General features: G+C 36.2%; 4 protein-coding genes and 1 long non-coding RNA gene across 10 annotated transcripts in view; 3 read left to right on the plus strand and 2 right to left on the minus strand.

Moving 5' to 3' along the window:
* Positions 1-13,601, minus strand: part of LOC125801378 (zinc finger protein 239-like) — a 337,284-nt gene that overhangs the window by 294,490 nt on the left and 29,193 nt on the right. For 2 of the 5 annotated variants that reach the window (XR_007438684.1, XM_049478003.1), the window contains exons 1-2: positions 8,685-8,896; positions 7,807-7,903 (exon numbers count right to left, since the gene is read on the minus strand). The exons of 1 other annotated variant lie outside the window; for it this stretch is intronic. The gene's annotated coding sequence lies outside the window, so the exon portion shown is untranslated. 2 more of the 5 variants (XM_049478004.1, XM_049478005.1) reach the window with 2 other exon arrangements.
* Positions 1-13,601, plus strand: part of LOC111196713 (zinc finger protein 271-like) — a 237,921-nt gene that overhangs the window by 187,670 nt on the left and 36,650 nt on the right. The window lies entirely within an intron of this gene.
* LOC125801290 (zinc finger protein 239-like) overlaps positions 1-13,601 on the plus strand; it is a 311,844-nt gene that overhangs the window by 182,423 nt on the left and 115,820 nt on the right. The gene's annotated exons all lie outside the window — the stretch shown is intronic.
* Positions 1-13,601, plus strand: part of LOC125801376 (zinc finger protein 239-like) — a 311,842-nt gene that overhangs the window by 182,421 nt on the left and 115,820 nt on the right. The gene's annotated exons all lie outside the window — the stretch shown is intronic.
* The window catches only part of LOC125801615 (uncharacterized), a 168,493-nt gene that overhangs the window by 131,683 nt on the left and 23,209 nt on the right, over positions 1-13,601 (minus strand). The gene's annotated exons all lie outside the window — the stretch shown is intronic.

Consider the following 13,601-nt stretch of genomic DNA (forward strand, 5'->3'; position numbering starts at 1 on the left):
AATAAAGGCTTCAGTACTTTTATCCCATTATAAATTCACAGACATTTTAATATGTAGTTGTATCTTGACTGTCAGCAGGCTGCAGCTGCAAAATGTATGTAGCAGAAACACTGCTGCTGTCCAGCACTGAATACAGTGTTATACTACTACTTTAGTAGTATCACACTTTACACTATAATCCATACTACTAAAACTTGAAGCTCGGCTGCGCTCCGGTCCACACCTAGAACCTCCCGCTATGAAGCCGAGCGGAGCGCAGTGCGGCCGAACCGAGTTCCTCGATTAGGCTCGGCCCTGATGCAGAATTTGAGATTTTAGCACCCCTGATGCTTCCACAAGTGATTAAACAGGAGAGATAGTTGAGGGAGGCAGGTCTAATTCAGTAGTTCGGCTTTCAAAGGTCAGATAAACTTCAGCTTGCTCCCAATTGTGCCGGAAAGTGGAGGTGACTAGCAACGGTAATGCATCTAATCTGTTCCACCACCTCAAGCAGTTTCACTACACACAATATCTTCCTTATTCTGGCTGAAGCACTTATGTAGTTTATGTTGTATCTAAGTTATTTATAGTTGATATAGGTTTGTTTATTTGACGGTGATATCGTGTTCCTTTTATATAAATGAAGGCTTTCTGCATTCTTTATCCTGGATGAGGCACTTTTGTTTTGATCTGTTAAATATGTTTACAAAAGGATAAGAAGCTCTGCCTCTGTTGTAATGTAAAGTTATTTATATTGGTAAAAGGTAAATAGGTTATTGGTTTGTGTTTGACAGAGATGTCATGTTTTTATATTGCTACATGCAAATAAAGGTGAGCATTAATTCATTCTGACCATTTTTTATTTCTAAAGTATTATACAGTTTTTTTATGAGAGGAGGCTTTAAAGACAGTAATAGGTACAGATTTCCATTGCAGGGATTCCTAACAGTTTTTCTGAGGCCTTCCAAATATTTCGAAAATATATCGAAAATATATCGAAATTATATTGTATCGACCGAAATTAAGGAATGTACCGTGATATAAATTTTGGCCATATCGTCCAGCACTAGCTGTAAATATGTTATACTGCTCTAACAAAGTGTATCTCATTTTATCTTATAAATATCTTTGTAATTCTCTGACTTGCAGTATATCTCTACCCCTCACCTTTTATAATCAATATTTAGTTTTTCAATACAATAATTTCAGTGACCGGAAGCAGAAAAAGCCTGTATTAAATGTATATGCTTGATGAAGAGTCTCGACCTACCCCTTCCTGTTTTTATGTTCTAGAAATTAGATAATATTACTTTTTTTATTCAGGTGTAGGACCATTTATGGGATAATTTATCTGCATACAATCACAGCTCCAGAAATGACATTAATCTGTTTTAATAAGGCAGTATGCCATAAAATATCGTAAGAAATAATGTTGCCAATATTTTTGAACATCATGAACTATATTACCCTGAAATATGGAGCCATATCACCCACCCCTAATTATCACATTCAGGGTAGTACTTTCTTGCTGTTTTAAGCAAAAGAAAAATTCACACTGTTTTCATTTCCTATTATATATCTTCTAGAGACATTTTATATATGTTTATGTCCAGTATAATTTATTTTACTTTAATCCTGCATATATGGAGTGCATTATTACCCAGCAAAAAGCTACACATCGGCCCTTCGTGGGCTAAGTGCGGGCACTGTGGGCAGGGGCTAGCCCATTAAAATTCCAAACAGGCCCAACATGGGTTTTCTGTGGGCAGCCTGTTCATTGGCTGGCCCACTCAAATCCTATAAAAGGCCGCTGTGGGCTAGCCTAAACTGGTCCAGTGCATTAATGCCCCTGTAGGCCCAGTGTGGGAATTATTTGGACAGCCAACACTTTGATGTGCCCACACAAATCCCAGGCAGGCCCACTGTGGGTCAGCCCACATTCAGCCTGCACCATTTCACACCCTGAAGGGCAAGTGTGGGTTATATGTGGGCAACCCACACTCTGGCATGCCCACACAAATCCCATGCAGAGCCACTGTGGGTCAGCCCAAATTCAGCCTGCACCATTTCATACCCGGTATGGGTTATATGTCGGCAACCTGCACTTTGGCATGTGCACACAAATCTCATGCAGGGCCACTGTGGGTCAGCCCTAATTCAGCCTGCACCATTTACACACTGTAGGCATTGTGGGTTATATGTGGGCAACACGCACACATATGTGAGCATGCCCACACAAATCCTATGCTAGGTTACTCTGGGTCAGCCCAAATTTACCATACAATATTTTACAATCTGAAAGTTTGTGTCATAACAAGTTCATATGAAGGGTATCTGAATATTTTTTATTGTTTTTGTCTGTGAGAGCTAGGTAGATTAGCTAGCTTAGTGGATAGGAGCAACACTGTGTGAAATGTAGTATCAGCTCTGAAAGATTTTCTAAACCAAAAGTGGAGAAAAATCAAGGTACCACAGCTGAGTGCACAGAGTTGTGCAGAGACCTTTGGAGGGACACACACACACACACACATAGTAACATCTCATATTTTTCAAGACATAATACTGTATAGCTATACATTTTTATTTATAAAAATATTTTTATTTAATATTTTGGATAGCTACGAATTTGCTCCATGGTGCTGATTCATAATCTCACCTTTATTATTGGTAGTGCTGATAATAAATAAATAAAAATATTAAATTATAAATGTTTTTGTGCTTGACTATACACTTTGTGTAAGCCAGCAAGGTTATAAAAGTTACATATTTTTTATTTTTGCATGTGATATTTAATTGTGAGGATCATGTAACCAACGCTGTTAAGTAAGTTAACTTTATATCCAAGTATGTCAACAATAACCAGCTAAGGGAACAATGGCTTGCTAAGGGAAATATTAAGGGAAATGGAAAATGGAAAGATATCCACTTAAGCTAAGGGAAAGATAGCCAGTTAAGCTAAGGGAAAGATAGCCAGTAAAGCTAAGGGAAAGATAGCCAGTTAAGCTAAGGGAAAAATAACCAGTTAAGCTAAGGGAAAGATATCCAGCTAAGCTAACGGAAATATAGCCAGTTAAGCTAAGGGAAAGATAGCCAGTTAAGCTAAGGGAAAAATAGCCAGTTAAGCTAAGGGAAAGATAGCCAGTTAAGCTAAGGGAAAGAGATCCAGTTAAGCTAACGGAAAGCTAGCCAGTTAAGCTAAGGGAAAGATAGCCAGTTAAGCTAATGGAAAGCTAGCCAGTTAAGCTAAGGGAAAGATAGCCAGTTAAGCTAAGGGAAAGAGATCCAGTTAAGCTAACGGAAAGCTAGCCAGTTAAGCTAAGGGAAAGATAGCCAGCTAAGCTAACGGAAATATAGCCAGTTAAGCTAAGGGAAAGATAGCCAGTTAAGCTAAGGGAAAGATATCCAGCTAAGCTAAGGGAAATATAGCCAGTTAAGCTAATGGAAAGCTAGCCAGTTAAGCTAAGGGAAAGATAGCCAGTTAAGCTAATGGAAAGCTAGCCAGTTAAGCTAAGGGAAAGATATTCAGTTAAGCTAATGCAAAGATAGCCAGTTAAGCTAAGGGAAAGATATCATTTTAAAAAGTTTTGGTATTTTTGTGAACCTGATATCCTGATATCGGCCACCTCACATGTTTATAGAATGTAACTACCAGTCACACACAGTGACTGTAAAGGCTATTTATGTTTCACCATGAATAGCCTGAAGAAATTCAAATTCAAATAACTATCACTATATAAGAATCACTGTAATCAAATACAGTCTGCAAATTTCTCTAAAATTAAGCATTGTACATGAAAAGACACTAACAGATGTAGTATTTACCTGACTGCATTCTCATATCTCTATATTATCATTTTAAGAGGCCGTGAGAAGATCAATCATGCCACCACCAAAGGATGCAGAGATCGAGCAGGTTGCAAAGGTTTGGCTTTGGAATGCACGGGACCATTCAGGTGGACGGAAGCATCGTCTCATGCAGTCTCTTCAAAAAAATAGTTAATTTATGATCTATGCTATATTAATGCATAAACAATATTCATTTTTGATATTATGATTAACTATATCTGTTCTATTTATGTAAAGTACATCTATTTTCTCCTTCATTATTATTGCTGTGAGATAAAACCCTTAATGCAAAAACTAATGTTATATTCAATTAGAATTTTTTTTTACTGGTTTGATTGGGATGACATTTTGGTTCCAAGTCTACAAGCAAGAGGAATAAAATTAATAATAGAGATCAGGGGTGGGTTTCCTGAAAGCTTCGTTACGCTAAGAACTTCGTTAACTCGTACTTAAGATTGATCGTTAATTAAAGAGTGTTTCCCAAACCCGTGCGTAACTAAAGTACTACGTAAACTCGCTCGCAGATTAACGAGTGCCCTCACCCAGTCGTTATTCTTAAGAGCTTCTTTAGGGGATCTCTACTTGCAGTTCAGCACCTTAAACACCAGGGACCGCCAATTTTGAGAAAAATTATAATTTCCCTGGTTAAAACAATTATATTATGTTACTATTAATTATAATAAATTATATTATATATATAATTATTATTATAATAATTAATATTATTATATTATATTATTATTTCCCGTGTCTACTGGTGCTCCGGTTTCCTCCCACAGTCCAAAGTTCAGGCTAATTGGATGTCGGATAAAAATTGCCCCTTAGGTGTGAGTGTGTGAGTGGATGTGCCTGTGTGTCTGTCTGCCCTGCGATGGATTGGCGGCCTGTCCAGGGTGTATACTGCCTTCCCCCCGATGCCGGCTGGTATAGACTCCAGCCAGTGAGTGAATGAGTTATATTATATTATATTATATTATATTATAATGCCAACTTTTTCTGTGGCTTGTAGTCTGACTGGGCATACTGGAATTGACCAATCAAACCCATAAATTATTAAAAATCCAGATTCCTGCAGATGATGCTCACGGTCTAAGCAAAGCTGCAAAGTCACCAAGTCCGTGGATTCTGTAATCAGGCTGTTATGTGGCATACACACACTTATATACACTTCCCACCAGCCCGGGAATTACAGCACAATACAATATATTTCCATGCTATTGGGAAAATTCCTGGTACTGTAGGTCCGGTGCAGGGGACGCCTGCAGTGTCTTTACTCACACCTACACGTACTGTAAAGGGTATCGGTGAATGTGCAGGTAATATTTAATATTATTCTTTATTTAGGTGCTTCTAACCAACATTGTGGCCGTTCATCTGGGCAAACTCTGGGGTGTGTCAGCTCGCAAATATATAAATACCAGTCAAAAGTTTGAGACACGTCTCATTTAATGTTTTTTTTTTTTTACATTGTCGATTAATATTAAAACTATGAAAACAATTAATTGACGCATATGGAATTATCTAGTTAACAAAGAGGTGCATGGCCTTTACAATCCCCTGACCTAAACCCAACTGAGATGTTGATTTAGGATGAGCTGGAGCTTTACAGAGTGTGTGTGTGTATATATATATATATATATACACACACACACCGGAACATACGTATATGTATTATTATATTATTTTTATATTATTAATAATAATAATAATAAATTAATATTATTATCAATATTACTATTAATAATATTAGTACAATATCTATTAATATAATATATATTTATTAACAATAATAGTTTTAAAAAAGTTTAATGTTTATTAAACATTTATATATAAACATATGACTTATTTATTTAGTCATATGTATCTGTAGGAGTATTTTATTAATGCCAAAGTACATCCTTTTGTAATTTAAATTTCAAAATATGTATAATATTGATGATTACAACACTTTTTTACATTTTTAGGGTGTAATACTGAATAAATACTGCATAATAATAGATATTTGTGGATCGATTGAGTGCGCTGTTTCGGGGGAGGATTCAACAAAGACGTTCTTTAACCTCCTTTGTTAATTTTCACGTTGCGAAGCTCTTTGGGAAACACTCGCAGAACTGGCTCGTTCTTTACTCACGTCATTCGTTAGTTCGTTCGTTATTCGCTGAGGTTGATCGTTTTCGGGAAACCCACCCCAGAGGCTTTGTTCCAGTAGCAATAATAGTATCAGTTTATTATTCATCTACTACATCAGTCTAGTGCATTTAAGTATTTATTCAAGAATATGATTTGCTGTTTTTATTGATGTTTATATATATATATATATATATATATATATATATTTTTTTTAATTTAAGTTTTATAATTCTTTGTTATTTTGTATTATGTTTGATATTTATATCATACTGTTTATTATAAATACTGTTTTTGCAAATGGAGATATTTATGCAGTACATGTTTATCTACATGCTAAAATATAAATTTGGGATTTATTATTAAGTAATTTACTTAAATAATGTTGTGTGTTGTTTATATTTCATACATGATACTTTGTAATAAATTAATTAATTTACTATACACTTTAAATTGTGTTATTTATATAATTGTTTTCCTGCCAGTTGCAAAAAATGTCAAAGTGCCAATAGCACAGCTTTAAATTTTCTTTCTTGAAAAGTGTTCTCTGTTCAATATTGCACAGTTCTAAAAATTTGGGGCCACAATTGGTTTTCCACTGAGGGCATGAGTCAGTGTGTGTGTGTGTGTGTGTGTGTGTGTGTTAGAGCTCTGCAAATCTCTGTTGGCCCAATGGGCCAATGCTTTGGTGTTGATTTTGCATAGAGGAGTAAATCTTCGCTGGCCAAATGTGGGCTGCCTGAAAAGGGCCCACGCCGTGGGGCCGACGCTATACTGGTGAGCAAATCTCCATTGGCCCAATGTGGGCTGCCTGAAATGGGCCGACGCCATGGTGCTGGTGCCGTCCCGATGAGCAAATCTCCGTTGGCCTTAAGTGGGCTGCCCATATGGGGCCGATGGCGTGGGGCCGATACCGCACCAACGTGCAAGTCCCCAATGGTCCGATTTGGGCTGCCCATATGGGGCCGATGGCGTGGGGCCGATACCGCACCGATGTGCAAATCCCCAATGGCCCGATGTGGGCTGCCCATACGGGGCCGATGTGTTGGCCCACATTGGGCCCTCATTGGCCCAGTGTGGGCATGTTTGCTGGGGTGCCTAGCCTAGCCTAGCCAAATCTAACCTAGCCTAGCCTAGCCTATCTGGCTACGTGCCTGTGTAATTACGTCATCACGCACAGACATAGCTCAGCTACGGAGACTGTGTTCAACTCTGGGGCGAGCTTACACCAGTAAAAAATGCCTGTCCGTGTAAATAATACATATCGATATACCACAAAAATGATGTCCCCATTATTGAAACATTTCTTATCGCGATAAATACAGATATCAAATTATTGTCCAGGCCTAGAATAGAACAAGTCTTTCTTCATTCCACAGCTTTAATATCAAACCCAGGCACTTCCATCTGATCTATATAAATGCAGCACATCAGGATTTCCTCATTTCTAATACTAATGTAAACCCAGACAGTGTGTGGTAAAATCCGAGACGGATCCTCACAATGGATCTGGTCCAAAGATCACTTTCACTACAGACTAATCCGATCCAGATTTTGAGCAAATCGTCACTTTTATGTTAAAAAATATGGACCATATTTTTTAACTAAATATGCAACCACCTAGCAACAGCATAATATCACTACAGCAACCACCTAATACTGTTACTGTTACTGTTTGTTAAGCGTTTCTCTGTGTTTAAATACAGCACAGGGTTCTGACTCTGGTCTAGGAGAAACTCTGTTCTCAATATTTTAAAACTGTAAAATATGCAGATCACAGGTCCAGGATTAGAGCTGAAACCATTACAATACAAAACTACTTTACATATTAAACCCATCACTTAATTTACTCACTTTAGGACAGGAGGTCCTCCTCCACTGCTGGAGTTCTGAAGATCCATCATTTACTCTTCTTCATTCACACACAGCTGAACACTGCCGACACCGACCCCTGAGAACAGATCAGCCGTTACAATAAAACCTTTATTCTTACAATAATGACATTATCATCAGAACTGCATTAAACAAAACCTGATAAACTAACAAAACCAAACAAACAGAGAACGATACATAACAGTGTGATTTACCCTCATTACACATTATTCTACAGATTACAGAAACATTTACTGTTATTATAATGATTATAATTTAATTATTATTAGTAATATTACTGCATTACACAACATTATAAATATATACACTGTTCTATTATTATTAATAATATTATTATTATGTTACTGAATCAGAATAGAGAGATTATTTAAGTATAATATAAAACAGCAGGATTAAAAACACTAACACACCACGTGATCTTGAGCTCCGTTGCTCCCCCTGCTGGTTAAACAGCGCTACTGCATATAAACACGCCTTTATAGCAGTTCCGGTTTTTTATCTCCCCAACAGATCAAAGTCCACATTAAGCAGTAATGCGCTTTAAACAGCATAAACTACACTGTGATCAATAAATATCAATCTATATCTGCGCATTTCTCTTCAGTTTACAGCATTATTGATCTGTTACAGCTGATTGTTCTCCAGCCGGTCTGATGTAGACCAGGTCCTGGTCTGATCCAGGCCCGGTTCAGATCTCCATGCTGATCCTGGTTCTTCCAGTGGAATCGGACACTGAGCTGAGCTTAAAGAACCGGTTCTGGATCTGAGGAACCTTTAGAACCGGTTCTGACTTTAAGCTACACGGTTCTGTTCTACATTCTCTTCAGTTCTGAACTTACCGAGTGAATCCGGACTTCTGTCCTCTTCTAATGGCGGAGACTGAACTTACTTTCACTTCCTCCTCACTGCGTCACACCGCTCTCCCTCTAAGCCCCGCCCCCTAACTCTCTCAGCGAATAGACGCTGGGAGGGCGGAGCCATTGTTCGTCAGCCAATCATATTACACGGTTGAATGGAATGTTTGAATATTCATGAGTCTGAAGTTTCTCCCACACAGCTGTAAACCCCACCAGTTTTCAGACCGGTGTTCTGCCGAGTTCTGCTACCCGTCCAAAAGTGCTCCTCCCCGCACTGCGCATGATCTGCCCCACATTTTATAACGTTCTCATGAGTTTTTCAAGATGATTCTGTTTTCTATGACTGCATTAAACAGCCTGAGCTCACTGTCATTACTTATTTAAGGGTTACATAAAGGTAAATGACAAACAAAACAAAACAAAACAAAAAAAATAATAATAAGCTATTTAGAAACAAAAATCACTAAATAATTTCATTTACCTCTTAAATACATTTTTTAAAATAAAAAACAGTTGGTTAATTTTATACTCTGACGTGACTATACTGCATGTGTGTGCACTGTGATAATAATGCTGGGAGAAAGGAGCACTGCCTCCATCTAGTGTCTTTGAGATGTTCTGCATTTTATATAAGGGTGGTTGACATCACATGGATTTTTTTTGGTCCAGTGTGTCAAATATATGTAAATTATAGAAAAACATGTCAAAAACTGTGGTGATATTGTTCAGAAATTGCTGATTTATATGAACTTACAGAGCATTCATAGGATTAACATTTTTTTCACAATTTTCAGTAAAACCAAAAAAATGCTCACATGGTGTTAATGTTACAATCACATTTCATAAAGTTATATTTTTAATAAAAACAAGTAAATGAGGACTAACAGTTGGACATGATAGGAGCAGCAGGGTGAGTGGTGAGCTCCTGGTCTAAGTGGAGGATAAAACCCTCACTATCCAGTTGATCACCAACGTCAATAGAAATTCATTTCAGGTTGAATGTTGGTCATGAAGTCAGATTAAAAAAATTATGTCAGGATAAAATCTAAAACGGTTACGTACCTGCACTCTTAAAAATTCAACTAACTTTAACTCAGAATAACTTGATGGATGAGTGGAGCAAAAACCAAGGCCGATAGGAGGAATAAAACAAGATTATCCTCTGAGTTCTGCCCTTTACGTTCTAGCCATAAAGATGAAAGAATACAAGGTATTAAAAGAGGAGATTATTTAGTTAAAATCACAGCTTATACAGATGATATTACAGTTTTTATTAAAACAAAAAAAGACTTAGACATTATAATGGAATATTATACATTTAATATAAAACTTTCTGGTGCAAAGCTTAATATGGCTAAATCTGAATGTGTGTGGATTGGGGATCAAAGAAAGAAGTTCAGAGTCGATGTTCCAGATAAAGAGTAAATAAAAAATTTAGGTGTGTATTTTAATAATGGTGACTGTGTGGACAGTAAGTGGAAACAAAAAGAGGAAGTAGTTTCTGAAGAAATTAAATCCCTCTAATAACACGTCCAACGATCAGTCACCCAAACCGAGTTCAACCAGACGCAGTGGAGGAAGCAGGTCCAAGTGAAGCTCTCTACAATGGAAGTGAAAGAGTAGAGGATGGAAATGACCGTCATCATGAAGATTTAAGTAGCAGCGGAAGCAGCAGCAGCAGCGGAGAGACAGACGGAGGAAATCCGAACACCAGCACCTCGTCTGAAGGAGACAGCAGCGAGGAGTACGAGTCTGCAGCAGCCGAAACACAAGCAAACCAAGTTCCTCCTCCTTCTTCATCACCTCTCCTTCCATCTATGACAAGATCTACCACCATACATACACACAGGGGCTGCTGCATCCAACAAAAAGAAACGGAAGAGAAAATCTAAAAAAGGAGGTTAGAAGCAGAATGAACAGTACACTAAGAAAAAGTAAAAGAAATAAACATTTCTTTATCTCCTCTGTCTGACTTAATATTGCACTATGCAGTGTTGGGGGATTCAGTATAAAAAGAACAGGAATGAGAAATTTTGTATATTTAAAAGAAAAAAAAGCAGAGATTTGGTGTGTTGTGTTTACAGTAAACAAAACTAAATACACATAAAGATATAGAAAATCCAAAAAAATGTGGGATAATGGTTATTCCTTCTTTTCTATTGGAGAATGTAAAGCTGATGGAATTGGTTTATTATTCTATAATCAATTGTTTGAAATAATTAATTACAGATAATTGATTCCTGGAAGGTTAATCTATAAATTTATCAAATCTATCAATTTATAATTAATAATGTTAACACAGCTCAAGATCGAGTTATTAAAATGACACTTTTTAGAGAACTTAATGTCACGCAGATAATTAAATGGATTAGAGATGAGCATGGGAATGTAATAGAAAACAAAAAAGAAAAACAGAAACTACACAGGAAACAAAAAAATTCACAATCATTAATCAGGCTGTTCAAAATTACAAGCAGAGGACCTCTCGTCAATGTCAACCAATTACAAAGGAAGAAATTGTTAACCTGCAAAATGTATAATCCTGTATAAATGAAATTATAAGTTTATTACAAAATTATTTTAATGAAGGTATTAGAGATGGAAAAATGAATGAATTGTTCTATAAATCTGTGATTACCTTGATTTATAATAAATGAATACATTTAAATAATGATAAGGAATTTTATATAATTACTTTAGATTAGAAAAAGGCTTTTTTTCCAGGGAATATTTATGGAATGATTTGCAGCACTGTGGTTTTCCACCAAATTTCCTCCATAAGATCAAGTTATTATATGAAAAATCAGAAGCTCAAATTAATGTTAAAGGGTATTTTAAAATAATTTAAGACACATAGAGGAGTAAAACAAGGCTGCTCTTTAAGTGCAGTATTATGTGTGTGTTAGCAGTTAGTCCTCTTTTAAATAAAATTAAATATTATACCAGAATTAAAGTAATTGATGTCTTTAGGTAAAGAATCTTTTAAACTTACAGACTTTGCTGATGACGACATCACAGTAATCGTAAGAAATCAGAAAGAGTTCCGGATTATAAAATTCATGAAGATGTAGCAGGAGCAAAATAAAATTTGGATAAAACAGAAGACATCTGGGGTACGTTTCCCAAAAGCGTAGTTGCTAACTACGTTAGCAACTTACTTAGTCTGGACGATGCAGCTGCGACGCAGGTGTTTCCCAAAAGCGTGGTTGGAACTATGGAGGTAACCACTTTAGTAACTTGCATAGTGCAGCACTTAGTTAAGCTACTCAGGTGTTTCCCAGTGATTAGTGCAGACGATGGACGGTAGGATTCAGAAAGCTGATAAATCACATTAATATTGCTGCACGAGGATTTAAGATATCAAAAGTACCTATTTCTTTTTAATGTTTGTGTTAATTACATTAATTGAGCCACTTCACTTTTACCAATGTGCGCCCAGGTAAAATAATACAATTCAGTCCTTTTTTTAATGTATGTCTTTAACATTTAGCTTTATTTGGCAAACATGAATTCAGTGTAGTGAAAAGAGAAGTGCTCTTTAGCTAAAATGTATTTTACAGTCTTGGAAAGATGTATGCCAATTATTCAAGCAGGCATCTCTTGAGTAAAGATAACTTGTGCTGTGAACATTTATGAAATAGTTAATAATTATTTTTTTAAACCCATTGTGCTATATGCACTCTGTGAATAAGATATGCAATAAGCAGGTGTTTTGAATTACCTAATTATCCTCTGCAGGTAACAGGGCCAGACAGAGTGTGAATAAAGAAAATTTATTATTTAGCCAATACAACGTGTTTCTAGGCCTATACAAATGTTATCAATTAGTATTTGTTAAATAATATATTACAGGAAATACGTAGAAATATGTAGGCTACATTAATATATATGTAAAAAAATAATAACATTAATTGCCATTATGAAAAAAAAAACATTAAGAGAATAAAACCACGACTGGGATTCGAACTAGGCGTCCATCCGGTGTCTGTCGAGTTTTGCTACCCTGTCAAACCGTATTATCCTAGTGCATATTTAATTTTTAAATATAAAATTGCTAGAAAAAGCCCCATATTTAAACATGCTTTCGGTAGAATATTTGGAAAGCCTGAATCAAAATATCAGGAGACAGTTTTGGGTTATTAGGGTGATTATAAACCTTATTTTTTTATTATTGCTAACTTATAATTACTTTCATTATCATCAGCTGTCATTTACGCATTTGTAATACTCAGAAATAATGGCAAGGGGTTTCTGGTTGTTTAATGCAACCAAAAAGAACAGAATTACCATAAAAAACATTAAATAAATAAAAAATGTTTCCACGCATGGGCGCTGGTGTTGAGAAGCACATCTCGATGGGTTGCACAATTCGACAGAACACCGCGCGCTGCACGTCGTAGGCGCTCTGCTGAACAACTGAGTAACACATTTCTCATGTCTCATTTTAATAAGACTTCTTCAGAATGGTGATTATTTTATTTTAAAAAAAATATTGCAATAGCAAATATGTGTATGTTTTTTTTTAAGTAACACTGTCTGTTACAAATAATAATGAATATATAGCAATTATTGTCTACATTTTACTTGCAGTTCATTGTTATTTTATTAATAGTATTGTTGTCCGTTCATGTTCTGGTGATAATTACAATATAAATAGCCTAAATGATACATTAGTAACATATTTTTGGCATAATATTTTAAAGATTGTGAGTTTTGCACGTTTTCTGCTGGGAAAGTCTGGCCGAACACATCTGGAAACACCTTAGTTAAGACCACGGTGGTTCAAACCAACATAGTTCAGACTTCTGTGGTACCAACAAAGTACGATGGTTTCGGGAAACGGTCGTACTTCAGATGTTAGTTAGTTTAACGATGCATCGTACCACGTTAGTTCAATGC

Source organism: Astyanax mexicanus, chromosome 4 (assembly GCF_023375975.1).
Source record: "Astyanax mexicanus isolate ESR-SI-001 chromosome 4, AstMex3_surface, whole genome shotgun sequence".
Taxonomy (NCBI): Eukaryota; Metazoa; Chordata; class Actinopteri; order Characiformes; family Acestrorhamphidae; genus Astyanax; species Astyanax mexicanus.